Consider the following 15885-nt stretch of genomic DNA (forward strand, 5'->3'; position numbering starts at 1 on the left):
CAGAAGTTGCACAGCCAATCCTATTAGCCACCACGAGAACTTGGGAATAAGGAATTCCCACACCAATCAATTTACTTTTAGATAAATTGATTTTAAGCCCTGAAGCCAAGTAAAAACACCTAAGAATACGAATAAGAAAATTCGCATTCTCAGGATCCCAAGAAGAGACCAACATAACATCAGCAGCATAAAGGAGATGAGAAATCTCAATTCCTGAAATAGAAATCCCTCTGAACGCATTCCCCATTCGAGCCCTCGTCAAAGCAACATGGAGACCCTCCATAGCCAAAATAAAAGGGAAGGGGGACAACGGATCATCCTATATCAACCAACGATGAATTAGGAATTCATCAGTCGGGGAACCATTAACCAACACAGAAGCTTTAGCAGTGGACAATAGCTCCTTAATCCACCGACACCACATAGACCCAAATCCCATAATCGACATAATTTCCAATAAATAATCCCAAGATAACGATTCATAGGATTTCTCAAAATCCACCTTAAGGAACATCATGGGATTTTTGGAAGACTTACTCCAAGCAACCAATTCATTCAGAAGAAAAGGACCATTACCGGGTCGGACCCCAAATATTCGTGCGAGTTTCTTACGGGTGACCCTTACCGGGTCCTCCTATAATCGCGTAGTGTATACATGTTGTATATAACTTAATATTAAATAGACCTTCGAATAAGTGACCCTACTCTAAAACCACAACCAAACAAGGAACGGGTAGTAGAGCCAAGATCACAAATTCTAAGTCTATAAAATCTCAATTATACACAACTCTGGAAGTATACACTCCGCAATCATAGACCTTCTAATAAGGGTCTTTTAAATTTTCACATATGTTATTTATAGTGCCTAAAATACTCCTATAGTATTTTAATTGCATGCCTGATTCTAGAGCTTCTTGGTATATGTACTTGGTAAGTTTTAAACTTATTGTCATCTTATAGTACCATAAAATACTCCTATAGTATTTTAACTTTATGTTTTGTTCTAGAGATCCTTTGTATTTAGGGTTGGTAAGTTGTAGAATTGTTGCAACACCACTATAACTCCCAAACACATGTTGGTCGTATCTCAAATAAATATTGTAGCACCCGATTCCTGGTACGTATTTAATTCCATAAAAATGTCACAGTTTACTCTGGGACTCGGCGAGTTGGAGGCCCAACTCGTCAAGTGGGGTCGACTGTTGGAAGCGGGGGTTTAAGTGACCTACTCGACGAGTCGGAAGACCGACTCGACGAGTAGGAGCTGTCTGGACAAAACCCTAATATTTAGGGTTTTCACCCTATTTAAACACTTTATCTTAGCCTCCATCGTCCTTATCACTCCCAGAAAGCTGTGTAACGAAACCCTAGCCATTTTTGTGTGTTCTAAGGCCATTTTGGTGCATTTGGTGGGTGGTATAGCTTGGAGAAGAAGAAGGAAGCTTGAGAGTTCGAGTTGGGGCTTAGAGATTCAGGGATCTAGTTCCATTTTCAGCTCAATCAAGGTAAAATGCCCCTGTCTTGGTCTTCTATGTGTTTATTCATCTTTGGACTTGGGTTTCGGATACATTTAGGGCTTTCCAAGCCATATTCGGAATTGTGGAGTGTTATATGAGGTCTTGACTTCAGATCTGAGTCATTGGAAGGGTCTCATGGCATAAAGGTGCCAACTTTATGGCCATGAGAGCCCCATGCACCTTGTGGATCACTTTTTATGGCCTTTTTAGCCAAATACCCCTTGCATGTGCACCAAGTTGGAAACTTTACGTGTAAAATGGACATTAGGGGACCAGATCTATGGTTTTGATGAGTTAAGACCCATTTAAATCGACTGTATAGTAATGGTCATGGATGGGCTCGACGAGTTGCTCTTGGGACTCGGCGAGTCGCAGTATAATGACCACCAAATCCTTTCTGTGGATGGAATAGTTGTTAGGAAGGAAAAGTCCCGTAGATGTTTAGTCATAAAAAGGGACCTGGGAATCATGGGACTCGACGAGTGGATGAACAGGCTCGGCGAGTCCAAGGCAATCTCCCAATCTTTGAAGATGGACTCGACGAGTTGTTCATACAACTCGGCGAGTCATAGACTGGACACATTCTTATGAGGGAGATGAACTAGACGAGTTCAAGGATGAACTCGGCGAGTCGGGTGAAGATGGTCCCGATGGTTTGAATGAAGGAGAACCCGTCGAGTTCTTGCTAGACTCGACGAGTAGAGTCGGGGTTGGATCGGGTTAGTGGAGTATGGACTCGACGAGTTGGTATACCAACTCGGTGAGTCAGGTCAATTGGGTGTTGACTTTGATCAATGTTGACTTTGCCTGGTTTTGGTATTGACCCTATTTAGGTTTGTATGTTCGGTTTGTTGACTTAAAGGTTGTCGTGTAGGGATTGAGGAGTCGTGGAGAGCCGACCTTCATGCAAAGGACAGTTCAGACACTACACGACATCGAGGTGAGTTACCTTCCAGTAGGAGTGGGTCTACGGCCACAATGTCGACCCACTAGTAGGAATTGTTTGTTAGATGATTGTCTTTGTGATAATTATCTGGTGTGTTGCTATCTGATATGCTTTATATGCTAGGATGATGTGATATATGTGTTAGTAGTGATAGGGGTGATATAACCCCTAGTTACCGGTTGAAAGATACCGAAGAGGGGGGCAGATAGTACCCATGCATGCCTAGTAGTATGAATATGATATGTTATTATGTGGTAGTGATAGGGGTGAAATAGTCCCCGGTTACCGGTTGAAAGTTACCGAAGGCAGTACCGGTTGAAAGATACCGAAGGGGAGGTTAGTTCCCGGTTACCGGTTGAAAGATACCGAAGGGGAGGTTAGCTCTCGGGTACCGGTTGAAAGATACTGAATGGGAGGTTAGCTCCCGGTTACCGGTTGAAAGATACCGAGGGGGAGCCCAGCTCCCAGTTATGCCAGACAGATACCGGTTGAAAGATACCGAGGGATAGGCATTACGTGGTATGTGGTATGATGGGGGAACTCACTAAGCTTTGTGCTTACGGTTTACAGTTTTGGTTTCAGGTACCTCTTCAGCGAAGGGGAAAGAGTCGGCGCGGTAGCAGCACATCACACACACTCTGGATTCCGCACTATGAGACTCCTGGGATTGTACTCTGATTTTCATTACTTTTGGCGATTTGGTCTTGAGATACGATATTATGGTTTTGTGGATTGATGTAACAATAGCGATGTTTTGGGTAACTATTTTATGAATTACTTAATTAAAATGAAAATTTTGGTCTTGAAAATTGGGACGTTACAAGTTGGTATTAGAGCCTTGGTTTGAGGGATTAGGGCACACTCTCGAGTGTGTCTGGACTCAAACTACGGACTTGGTGTAGAAATTTTCAAAAGTAAAATCATTTTATATAAAGGAACTTAAAGAGAAGTTGAAAAGAGAAAAATGAACTTTGAAAAAGAATAAGATGTGTGATGTGCGCGACCGGCCGAGCTCAAGTAAGTTTTCCCCAAGATACCCATACATGTTATGTTATGATATGATATGATTACGAGAATTGCATGCTAGATTAGGGCTAGAGGATCTAGGAAGGATGCCTTATATGCCCACTGTATATGTATGAGAAATGTATGCTAGATTAGGGCTAAGGATCTAGGAAGATGTCTGATATGCCTGCTATATGTGCTTTTGAGCTGCGAGATGTCACTGATTAGTCAGTTATATGATAGCTTGGACAGAGTACGATTGGATTGGGTTACTCAATGAGCGAATGTTGTTGCTTTGTGCTTCGGGAGTCCTAGTTATTTTTAGCTAACTAGTAAACGAATACGTTAAGTTACATATTGCAAGGACGAAATAATTTCAGAAGGTTATGTCTAGCCCTACTGCACAGCTCTTGTTTGAGGCTAACCGTTGTGGGGTAGGACCTTTCATTCGAAAAATTATCTGGTCTTAGTAATATGTAATGGGATTCGCGAGCTAGTTAGGTAAAGGTAGCAGGGGTTCCTTATGCAGCTGATGGCGGAGAGTATGTCGGAGAGTTACCCTAGGGTAAGCCTAGGACGAGATTGGAAAAGAGTGCAACAGTAATAGGAGGGACTTGGTGAAGTCGAAGCAATCCTCGAGGAAAGTACGGATAGATATGGAAGGTAGTATGGGCCCGTACTACTGAAAGCAGAGGATCCGTACTCGAATCGAGGAGGGCCGAGATGGAACCAGGAAACTTGTAGAGTGTGTGAAACCTCTCGAGGTTTATGTATGATTCTGACATTCATGTGTTACGTTTCAGAATGGTGATGATCACAAGACACAGAGGAGGTTCAGGGTCAGGATTCAGTTCAGGATCAGGTTCGGGAGCAGGTACCGAGCCAGTTGATGAGGGACTACGTGAGTTCATTGCTTCTGAGATCACGAGAGGTATCCTTGAGTCGACCCCGGTGATTTTCGGGACGATCAAGGAAGGGATCATTGAGTTGATGGAGGATCGCCTCAGGGCGTTCAGGAGTGACATGGCACACAGCCAGTCAGGGTCATGCACACTGTCCTGCAAGGACTTTAGGGGAAGTGGTGCGCCGGATTTCCATGGGGATAAGGACCCCATCGCAGCCAGGAGATGGATTGCAGACATTGAGTCTGCACAGTTGATGAGCTTCTGCCCTGACGGGTCGAAGGTGTGATATGTTGCGGGTTGTTTGAGAGATAGGGCTAGAGATTGGTGGGAGTCGGTTGGTGACTCGTTGGGAGCCTCGGATATTAAGGTTATGACTTGGTCGGACTTTGTGACCAGGTTCTGGGCTGAGTTTGCGCCAGCTGTGGAGCTTCAGCAGTTGGCCAGGGATTTCCTTGATATGAGGCAGAAGACAGAGACGGTGGCGGAGATTACCGCCAAGTTCTGGGAGAGGGCATTTTTGGTGCCCCAGTACGCGGGAGATGAGGATATGCGGAGGACCCGCTATCACGACATGTTGAGAGCTGATATTCGGGAGCATGTCAGCTTCTCAGCATGCCCGACCCTGGATTCCATGATTGCCAGGGCGAGGGAGAGAGAGTTAGACTTGGAGCACATCAGGAAAAGGAAGGCGGAGGAGGGACAGGTTATTGGGGCTTCAGGGAAGAAGCCCAAGGGATTCGACTCTAGGTCGAAGGGCCAGCAGGGCCGGGGCCGCTGTGGGAAATGCGGTAGGTCACACGAGGGGGTTTGCCGTACTGGGACGGGATCAGGCTGCTATAAGTGCGGCAAGACTGGGCACTTTGGTAGGGATTGTACTACCCCTGCCCCCACCTTTCAGACATCAGACCTGATTTGCTTTCATTGCAATCAGAAGGCCCATAAAAGGGCCAATTGCCCTCAGTTGTCAGCAGCAGCGCCAGTATAGGCGCCAGCTCCAGCGACCATACGGATTACCGATGGACAGCAGGGCAAGACAGAGGCTCCAGTGGTGAGGAGCCGAGCCTTCCAGTTGACTACCGAGGAGGCACGGGCCGCACCCGATGTGGTGACGGGATCGTTCCATGTGAACGGTATCCCACTTCAGGTATTGTTTGATTCGGGTGCTACCCGATCATTTGTCTCTCTTGTGCTTAGCATGAAGTTTCATGGGTCTTCGGGCATGTTGGATTACCCTTTAGAGGTCGAGATTACGGACGACCGGTCAGTGCGAGCATCGGAGGTCTACCGAGATTGTGTTTTGAGGCTGTTCGAGGAGCGCTACCTAGTCGATCTGGTTCTCATACTGTCACACACCCAGCCATCGGCGGAAACACCGGGTAGTGTAACGTTATTCTTCGTATCACAGTTATATAACATACATTGAACAGTACTAAAGAAAATACATACCTTTATTGATAACTGAAAGTTACATAACTGTTTTTCTAGAACCTATTACATATTATCCGACTATGGCATACTTCTTAATGAACAGAAAGGTAATAGTAAAACTTCTTCTGTTCGAATACATACCAGCTTTTCAAGTTCCTGAAAACACATGCATTTTAAAATACGTCAACATAAAGTTGGTGAGTCCACAGGTTTTGACTCCATAAAATAATACATTTTCCACATTCAAAAGTATAGTTTTTGAAAGTATCATTGTGACTCTCCATCATTTAGTATGTATATTAGGTATAATAGTTTACTTATCAATTAAGTGTTATACCTAAACATTCCTTAATCCTAAGGTATAAGTAGGGGAAACTTATACTTAACATTACTACTTGTATACGACAAAGTATAATGTTTCTAACAATTTGCTACCATAAGCCTGTAACCGCTGCTATGACATAATACCTCTGATAGAACACACTCATGATTTACCATGAGAAACAAACACACTCATGATTTACCATGAGAACAACACCGTACGCTTCATCGACGCCGGAACAATAACAAATAAAAGGATAGTTCATCACTTGCTTTTGGTTGACTGTAGCTAACAGTCACAAGTGGGGTGGTCAACCCGTATACTAATTATACACGACTTCCTCGCTCACACGGGATTAACGGTTACAGTTCAGAGGATTTCCACTAAGATCCCCAATCTTAGTTGATGAATACAATTACTCATGTAGACTTTGACGGCTTCCTATAGCTCTAACAACAAAAGCATCTTTATGTCTAAAACCCTAAGTTACTAGACTATGATTTTAAACATTACTCCTAACTTCATAATATTTAGGCAGTATAACAGCTATATCTTGAAGTAAAACCAGGTTTTATCTTGACCTAAAACCAATAATAACAACATATAACGTTCCTAGTTTTATCTTGACATAAAACTATCAATAGCAATACCAAGTTTTATCTTAACATAAAACTAACAATAACAACGTATAACATATCCAATTTTATCTTGACATAAAACTATTAATAGCAACATACTTTATAACTTAACATATAAATCTTCCGAATATAACTTCGGAACTATATCGCACACAACATATATATAGAATCTTAAATATAACTCAAGATCTACATTAGTAAATTAACATACTGATAAGTTGATAATAGTTGTATATATTCAAAATATTATATTTAGAACAACTATACCCCCACTATTATAACTATATACTGTCATATAGACATAATAATAACATATATATAATATCTAGCATGCGTTTTCCCCCGAAATATTAGAAAGTGGGGCCGTGAAACTCACCCTAGTAGCGTGATTTTATGTTATCTAAGCAAAAACGGTCAGCGTACGAGGTCGTCGAGACTCAGGATGCAAAATGGCCTCCAAAAACGAGATAGAGAGAAGAGTTTAGGTGTAAGAAGTGTTAAGGTCGAATTTGCTAATTATAGGCTGATTTTTGGCCATTCACGACGTGAACCAAGCATGTTCATGTCGTGAGCTCGATCCTGCTCACTTCGTAGACCCGCCATTTGGTCCCTAGCTTCGGATGGTGTCCCTTTGACTCCTCACGACGTGAATCAATCCTTGCTCACATCGTGAATTTTTGGTTTATCACTTCGTAGACTTGTCGTGTGCCTATAGCTCCGAAATCTGGCCTTATGACTCCTCATCTCGTGAACATTTATGTTCACCTCGTGAGTTCAGTCAGATTAGGGTTTCTGACAGCTGAATCTTCGAAAGGTCGTAACTTTCACATACGAACTCCGTTTTTGACGTTCTTTATATCCACGCATAGGTATTTACGAGTACTACAACTCTCTTTTAGACTTAAATAGCTAATTCTAAGTCTATTTTAAATTCCTCTTATTATAGAGATTTATAGTGTTCGGTTTATCATAACTTCTTCATGCGAAGTCAGATTCAAACATTCTCTATATTTTTGGGATCGTATGGATGTATACTTTGAGTTGTATTATAAAGAAGATTCATATTTGTATTAGAATTTATCATGAACTACATAACACTCTTACCACATTACTAGGTTAACATAATCACATTACATGATTGGCATAATCACATGTGATTGTCTATTGACCTATGTTGACTAGTGTTACACATACCTTTGCAGGGGAACAAGGTTATTATTGGTATGGATTAGCTAAGCCCCAATGGGGCAGTGATCGACTGCGCGCAGCAGTTGGTGCGGGTCAGGACCCCAAGTGGGGGAGAACTGGTGATTCAGGGCGAGAGGCCACAGCGAGGACCAGCCTTATGTTCGGCAGTGAGGGCTAGACGCTACCTTCAGTAGGGTTGCGCAGGATTTGTCGCCTATGTTATGGATACCCGGGAGGCGGGTAAGGTGACTGTGGGTGATGTGCCAGTAGTACGAGAGTTTGCGGACGTATTCCCCGAGGAGTTGCCTGGGATACCTCCGGAGAGGCAGGTAGAGTTTAGGATCGACCTAGTCCCTGGTGCGACTCTGATAGCCAAGGCACCATATCGGTTGGCTCCTTCTAAGATGCAAGAGTTGTCTACATAGCTACAGGAGCTGTTAGAGAAGGGGTTCATTAGACCGAGCAGTTCACCCTGGGGAGCCCCGATTCTGTTTGTGAAAAAGAAGGACGGGTCGCATCGGATGTGAGTAGATTATCGGGAGCTGAATAAGATAACGGTGAAGAATAGTTACCCACTCACGAGGATTGATGACCTCTTTGACCAGCTACAGGGAGCATCTTGGTTCTCCAAGATTGATCTGCGTTTGGGATATCATCAGATGAGGGTCAGAGAGGAGGACGTACAGAAGACTGCGTTTCGGACGCATTATGGCCACTATGAGTTCGTGGTGATGCCTTTCGGGCTCACCAATGCTCCTGCCGCGTTTATGGACCTCATGAACCGCGTGTGCAGACCGATGTTGGATCGGTTTGTGATAGTTTTCATCGACGACATCTTGGTTTATTCCAAGACTCGAGAGCAGCATGAGGAGCACTTGCGAGAGGTGTTGGATACTTTGAGGAGGGAGAACTTGTATGCTAAGTTCTACAAGTGCGAGTTCTGGTTGCGCGAGGTACAGTTTCTTGGGCACCTTGTCAACCAGGATGGGATTTCGGTTGATCCGGCCAAAGTGGAGGCCGTGATGAGATGGGAGGTTCCGAGGTCTCCATCCGAGATTCGGAGTTTCCTAGGACTGGCAGGCTATTATCAGATATTCATTCAGGACTTCTCATAGATATTCGTGCCCCTCACCCGGTTGACAAGGAAAGCTGTGGTCTTTCGCTAGGGGCCGGAGCAACAGGCCGCATTTGAGATGTTGAGACAGTGATTGTGCAAGGCGCCAATCTTGGCCCTGCCAGAGAGCATGGAGGACTTTGTGGTATATTGTGATGCGTCCATCTCCGACTTGGGTGCGATATTGATGCAGAGGGGGCATGTTATTGCTTACGCTTCGAGGCAGCTAAAGCCTTACGAGGCGAATTATCCGACACATGATTTGGAGCTGGGGCTGTTGTTTTCGCTCTCAAGATTTGGCGTCATTACCTCTACATGGTTCGTTGTACCATTTACACTGACCACAAGAGCCTAAGGTATCTCATGGACCAGCCAAATCTGAATATGAGGCAGCGTCAGTGGCTCGATGTGGTGAAGGATTACGATTGCGAGATCCTCTACCATCCGGGGAAGGCCAATGTCGTGGCCGACGCGCTTAGCCGTAAGGCAGCGCCGATCAGGGACATCTATATGAGGATGACAGTTGTGATTCCATTATTGGAGCAGATTCGGGAGGCCCAGCAGGAGGCCATGAAGGAGGAACATCGGAAGAGCGAGCGAATTGTGGGTCAGGTACCCTCCTTCGACTATGATAGCCGTGGATTATTGACGCTACACCGCAGGGTGTGGGTTCCCTATCATGGGGGTGTGCGCCAGGTCCTGATGGAGGAAGCACACAAATCCCGATTCTCGATTCATCCCGGGGCGACGAAGATGTACAGGGATCTTCGACCCGATTATTGGTGTCCCTGCATGAAGCGGGACGTCGCCTGGTACGTAGAGCGATGCTTGACCTGCAGGAGGGTCAAGGCCGAGCACCAGAGGCCATACGGCAAGATGCAGCCGCTAGACATTCCCATGTGGAAATGGGAAGATATTACTATGGATTTCATCACCAAACTTCCCAGGACTGCACAGGGAGTGGATTCGATTTGGGTTATCGTGGATCAGTTGACCAAGAGTGCCCATTTCATACCGATCCAGGAGAGCATCCCGGCCGAGAAGTTGGCTGATATCTACATCCGAGAGGTTGTGGCTCGACATGGAGTGCCAGTCTCCGTGATTTCGGACCGAGACGTGCGGTTTACTTCCAGGTTCTGGAAGAAGTTTCACGACGAGTTGGGTACTCGTCTGCATTTCAGCACAGCGTTCCACCCGCAGACGGATGGTCAGAGTGAGCGGACCATCCAGACTTTGGAGGATGTGTTACGGGCCTGCGTTCTAGACTTCGGTGGTAGCTGGGATACCTACCTTCCATTACCTGAGTTCTCCTACAACAACAGCTATAACGCGAGCATCGATCGTCCTCCCTTCGAGATGTTGTACGGGAGGAAGTGCATGACCCCGATATATTGGGGCGAAGTCGGATAGAGGGTCATGGGGAGCACCGAGGTGGTGCTCAAGAAGACAGAAAGAATTCAGCATGTTAGGAGCCGGCTTCAGACTGCTCAGAGTCGGCAGAAAAGTTACGCCGACAAGCGCCGATCAGACCTGGAGTTCCAGGTCGGGGATATGGTCCTCCTGAAGGTGTCGCCTTGGAAGGGCGTCATCCGATTCAGGAAGCGGGGCAAGTTGGGCCCCATATACATTGGACCTTTCCAGGTTTTAGCCCGGGTGGGCAAGGTGGCATATAGGCTGGATCTGCCAGCCGAACTCAGTCAGAGTCATAGCACTTTTCACGTCTCCCAGTTGAGGAAGTGTCTGGTGGACGATTCGGCAGTCGTACCTTTGGAGGATATTCAGGTTGATGATAGCCTGAACTACATCGAGCGACTAGTGGCAATCCTTGACAGGAAGTCAAGGGATCTGAGGAACAAGAGGTTGGAGCTGGTAAAGGTGCAGTTGCAGCACCGCAAGGGCTCGGAATGGCCCTGGGAGCCGGAGGACGAGATGAGGGAGCATTACCCCGAGCTTTTTCAGGATCCAGTAGCAGACTTCGAGGATGAAGTCTAAAATAAGTGGGGGAGATTTGTAGCACCCGATTCCTGGTACGTATTTAATTCCATAAAAATGTCACAATTTACTCTGGGACTCGGCAAGTTGGAGGCCCAAATCGTCGAGTGGACTCGACTGTTGGACGCGGGGGTTTAAGTGACCTACTCGACGAGTCGGAAGACCGACTCGACGAGTAGGAGTTGCCTGGACAAAACTCTAATATATAGGGTTTGCACCCTATTTAAACACTTTATCTTAGCCTCCATCATCCTTATCACTCCCAGAAAGCTATGTAACGAAACCCTAGTCGTTTTTGTGTGTTCTAAGACCATTTTGGTGCATTTGGTGGGTGGTATAGCTTGGAGAAGAAGAAGGAAGCTTGAGAGTATGAGTTGGGGCTTAGAGATTTAGGGATCTAGTTCCATTTTCAGCTCAATCAAGGTAAAATGCCCCTGTCTTGGTCTTCTATGTGTTTATTCATCTTTGGACTTGGGTTTTGGACACATTTAGGGCTTTCCAAGCCATATTCGGAATTATGGAGTGTTATAAGAGGTCTTGACTTCAGATCTGAGTCATTGGAAGGGTCTCATGGCATAAAGGTGCCAACTTTATGACCATGAGAGCCCCATGCACCTTGTGGATCACTTTTGATGACCTTTTTAGCCAAAGACCCCGTGCATGTGCACCAAGTTGGAAACTTTACATGTAAAATGGACATTAGGGGACCAGATCTATGGTTTTAATGAGTTAAGACCCATTTAAATCGACTGTATAGTAATGGTCATGGATGGGCTCGACGAGTCGCTCTTGGGACTCGGCGAGTCGCGGTATAAGGACCACCAAATCCTTTCTGTGGATGGAACAGTTGTTAGGAAGGAAAAGTCTCGTAGATGTTTAGTCATAAAAAGGGACCTGGGAATCATGTGACTCGACGAGAGGATTAACAGACTCGGCGAGTCCAAGGCAATCTCCCAATCTTTGAAGATGGACTCGACGAGTTGTTCATACAACTCAGCGAGTCATAGACTGGACACATTCTTATGAGGGAGATGAACTCGACAAGTTCAAGGATGAACTCGGCGAGTCCGATGAAGATGGTCCCGATGGTTTGAATGAAGGAGAACCCGTCGAGTTCTTGCTAGAATCGACGAGTAGAGTCGGGGTTGGATCGGGTTAGTGGAGTATGGACTCGACGAGTTGGTATACCAACTCGGCGAGTCAGGTCAACTGGGTGTTAAATTTGACCAATGTTGACTTTGCCTGGTTTTGGTATTGACCCTGGTTAGGGTTGTATGTTTGGTTTGTTGACTTGAAGGTTGCCGTGTAGGGATTGAGGAGTCGTGGAGAGCCGATCTTCACGCAGAGGACAGTTCAGACACTACACGACATCGAGGTGAGTTACCTTCCAGTAGGAGTGGGTCTACGGCCACAATGCCGACCACCAGTAGGAATTGTTTGTTAGATGATTGTCTTTGTGATAATTATCTGGTGTGTTGCTATCTGATATGCTTTATCTGCTAGGATGCTATGATATATGTTTTAGTAGTGATAGGGGTGATATAACCCCTAGCCACCGGTTGAAAGATACCGAAGGGGGGGGGGGGCAGATAGTACCCATGCATGCCTAGCAGTATGAATATGATATGTTATTATGTGGTAGTGATAGGGGATGAAATAGTCCCCGGTTACCGGTTGAAAGATACCGAGGGCAGTACCGGTTGAAAGATACCGAAGGGGAGGTTAGTTCCCGGTTACCGGTTGAAAGATACCAAAGGGGAGGTTAGCTCCCGATTACCGGTTGAAAGATACCGAAGGGGAGGTTAGCTCCCGGTTACCGGTTGAAAGATACCGAAGGGGAGCCCAGCTCTCAGTTATGCCAGACAGATACCGGTTGAAAGATACCGAGGGATAGGCATTACGTAGTATGTGGTATGAGGGGGGAACTCACTAAGCTTTGTCCTTACGGTTTACAGTTTTGGTTTCAGGTACCTCTTCAACTAAGGGGAAAGAGTCGGCGCTGTAGCAGCACATCACACACACTCTGGATTCCGCACTATGAGACTCCTGGGATTGTACTCTGATTTTCATTACTTTTGGTGATTTGGTCTTGAGATATGATATTATGGTTTTGTGGATTGATGTAACAATTGCGATGTTTTGGGTAACTATTTTATGAATTACTTATTTAAAATGAAAATTTTGGTCTTGAAAATTGGGACGTTGCAGATATAGTTGATCAGGCTATATTTATCCCAAATATGATTACATAACTGCCTAGGTCTGACTGTAGTGTCCAACATCTAAATACTTTTGTTTTGTTCTTCTTGTGATACTTATTCTTAGTACTTATGCATGTTCGTATACTTCTCGTAAAATACTTATATTTTAAAAGTATACTTTTAGTCAGAGCACTTCGGGCCCATTGTGTTTATAGTTGTATATCTTTTATGGGTTGATATACTTAGTTCACTATAAACAATGCTCTGATACCAATCTGTCACACACCCAAACCAGAACGGCGGAAATATTTGGGGGCGGAGGACGTCATGTATAGTGGCACAACAACTGAATAATAGTAATCAAAGCAACAACAACCATTGTATTAATAATATAGTGTTTACATTGTATTCAAATCACATATGATTGACTCCGAAAGTATTTACAAAAATAAAGACTTGAAGCTACTATGCTTTGTCTTCTAGAACCTGCGTGAGTACCTGTCTACTAGTGCCCTGAGAATACAAGTGGTTTTGAAAGTGTTAACATTAAATTTGGTGAGTTCATAAGCATTTTCTTTTACAAAGCATGTTCTTTGTTCCTTGAAAACCTTAGTACGTTCCTCCAGAAAATCCTATATTTTCTGATGTAATGAATGTAAGAAATGTGACCCATGCTAGTTCCTTCTACGAGTACTTAGTGAATACAAGCTATATACAATTTGGATCGAGCAGACAATCGACTGTACGGTTCTACCCTAAGTCCACAACCTAACAAGGAACAGGAAATGAGGGGGAAATCACACATTCCACTGTCTGTCAGATCTTCATTGTATATAACCCTAACGCATTCACTAGGTACTTATAGAGTTAACAGTAATCGTTCTTTTTGAAATTTAAGTATGTTCTTCCAAAAAATCCTATAATTTCTGATGTAATGAAATGTAAGTTCTGTTGAATCGTACTTGGAAAAGTAATTTAATATGGTTGTGTTTGTAATGCAACCATTTTTGTATGCATGTACTTTGTTATACATTCTTTCAGAAAAGTATGTTTTGTACTAGAAAATAGTATGTTGATTCTTGTATTTTGTGATTCTTGTTGTACTTGTATTTAGTGACCTGACCCATACCTGCTTCCCCTTAGGATTACTTAGTGTATACAGGTTACATATAACCAAGATCTAATAAGTAGTAGACTGTGTGAATCTGCTCTAAGCCCACAACCAAACAAGGAACATGATATAAAGCGGAAAACACCCATTCTACTGTCTACCGGATCTTTATATATATATATATATATATATATATATATATATATATATATATATATATATATATATATATATATATATATATATAGACTACGGGATCATAGAATCAGCATTATAGGTCCCTTCTACATGTATGTTCATGATACTAGAACCGTAGTGTAGTATTTATAGTGTAGTAGTGTCTATAGTGACCGTAGTGTCTGTAATAGTGCCTGGAATCCACCAGAAGTTGTGTAAATAGCGTACTGCAGTTTGATTAGCTATTCAAACATTTGCATAAATGATTTTCCAAAAATGTATGTGTTTTGTACTAGGAAAGTAATGTAGTAAAGATTTAATATTTAAATAAAACCTTTGATGTAGTGTTAATCTAATAAACATTGTTTATACTATTGTGAGTTTCAGGCGTCGATATTTTATGACATTTGTCATCCCCAGGCATGCCTGCCTAACCGTAGCTAGCAGTTTGGCATTGGGCCCTGGGTGTTTACGGTCCATTAATGGACTTGAATTGGGTTTCCATCCCACTAAGAGGGTGTTCACGGCCATAAAGCAACCATGAACACTTGTTTTCATTTAGACTAGGATGTAAACTCCTTCCTTGGATTACTTTTGGACCGTGAACTCCATGGGAGTGTACTTTTTGGACCGTGAACACTCTTTTGGAGTGTATCTTTGGCCGTGAACTCCCAATTAGAGTTAATTCTAAGCGTGAACTCCTTTAATGCATTGATTTCTTTGTGATAACTCAATTAATGAGGGTTATTTATGTTTTAAACCCTTAGTCTTTCAACCTATTTTCATTTATAACACCCTAATTTAGCTTAAGTTTTCAATTCATACTTCTTTGTTAACTTTTTAAACAAGCCCTAAGGCTATAGATGATAAAATGCAACAATGGTTGCACTGCTAGGTCTAAAATTTCGAGTTGTGAAAGAAACCAAGAATGAAATAAACGAAAAGGTATCAGACCATAATCAACCCGGTGCTCCAACAGAAGAATAGGGCGCTGATCAGGAATATTATTTTCCAATACAATAGCTAAAAGGTGGGGGAAAGAATCCAAAAGACCTTTCGTGATCAAAAATATGTCAAGCTTGCTGAATTTCGACCCCGATTTATTACTCCAGGTGAAACGAGGTCTACCCAAAGGAACATCCACAAGATCAAGAGAGTTAATAAAATTATTAAAAACTCTCGCTGAAGACAATTGAAATTCGATCCCAGTCTCTCAGACTCATCTCTAACTTCATTGAAATCACCCATAACAATACATTCTCCCGAAAAATTGGAAACAGTATTATAAATATCCTTCCAAAGAAGTCTTTTATTGTTCAAACCTTGAGGAGCATACACGAC

The sequence above is a fragment of the Lactuca virosa genome, chromosome 1, assembly GCF_052849685.1.
Source record: "Lactuca virosa cultivar CGN04683 chromosome 1, Lactuca_virosa_CGN04683_v6, whole genome shotgun sequence".
NCBI lineage: Eukaryota > Viridiplantae > Streptophyta > Magnoliopsida > Asterales > Asteraceae > Lactuca > Lactuca virosa.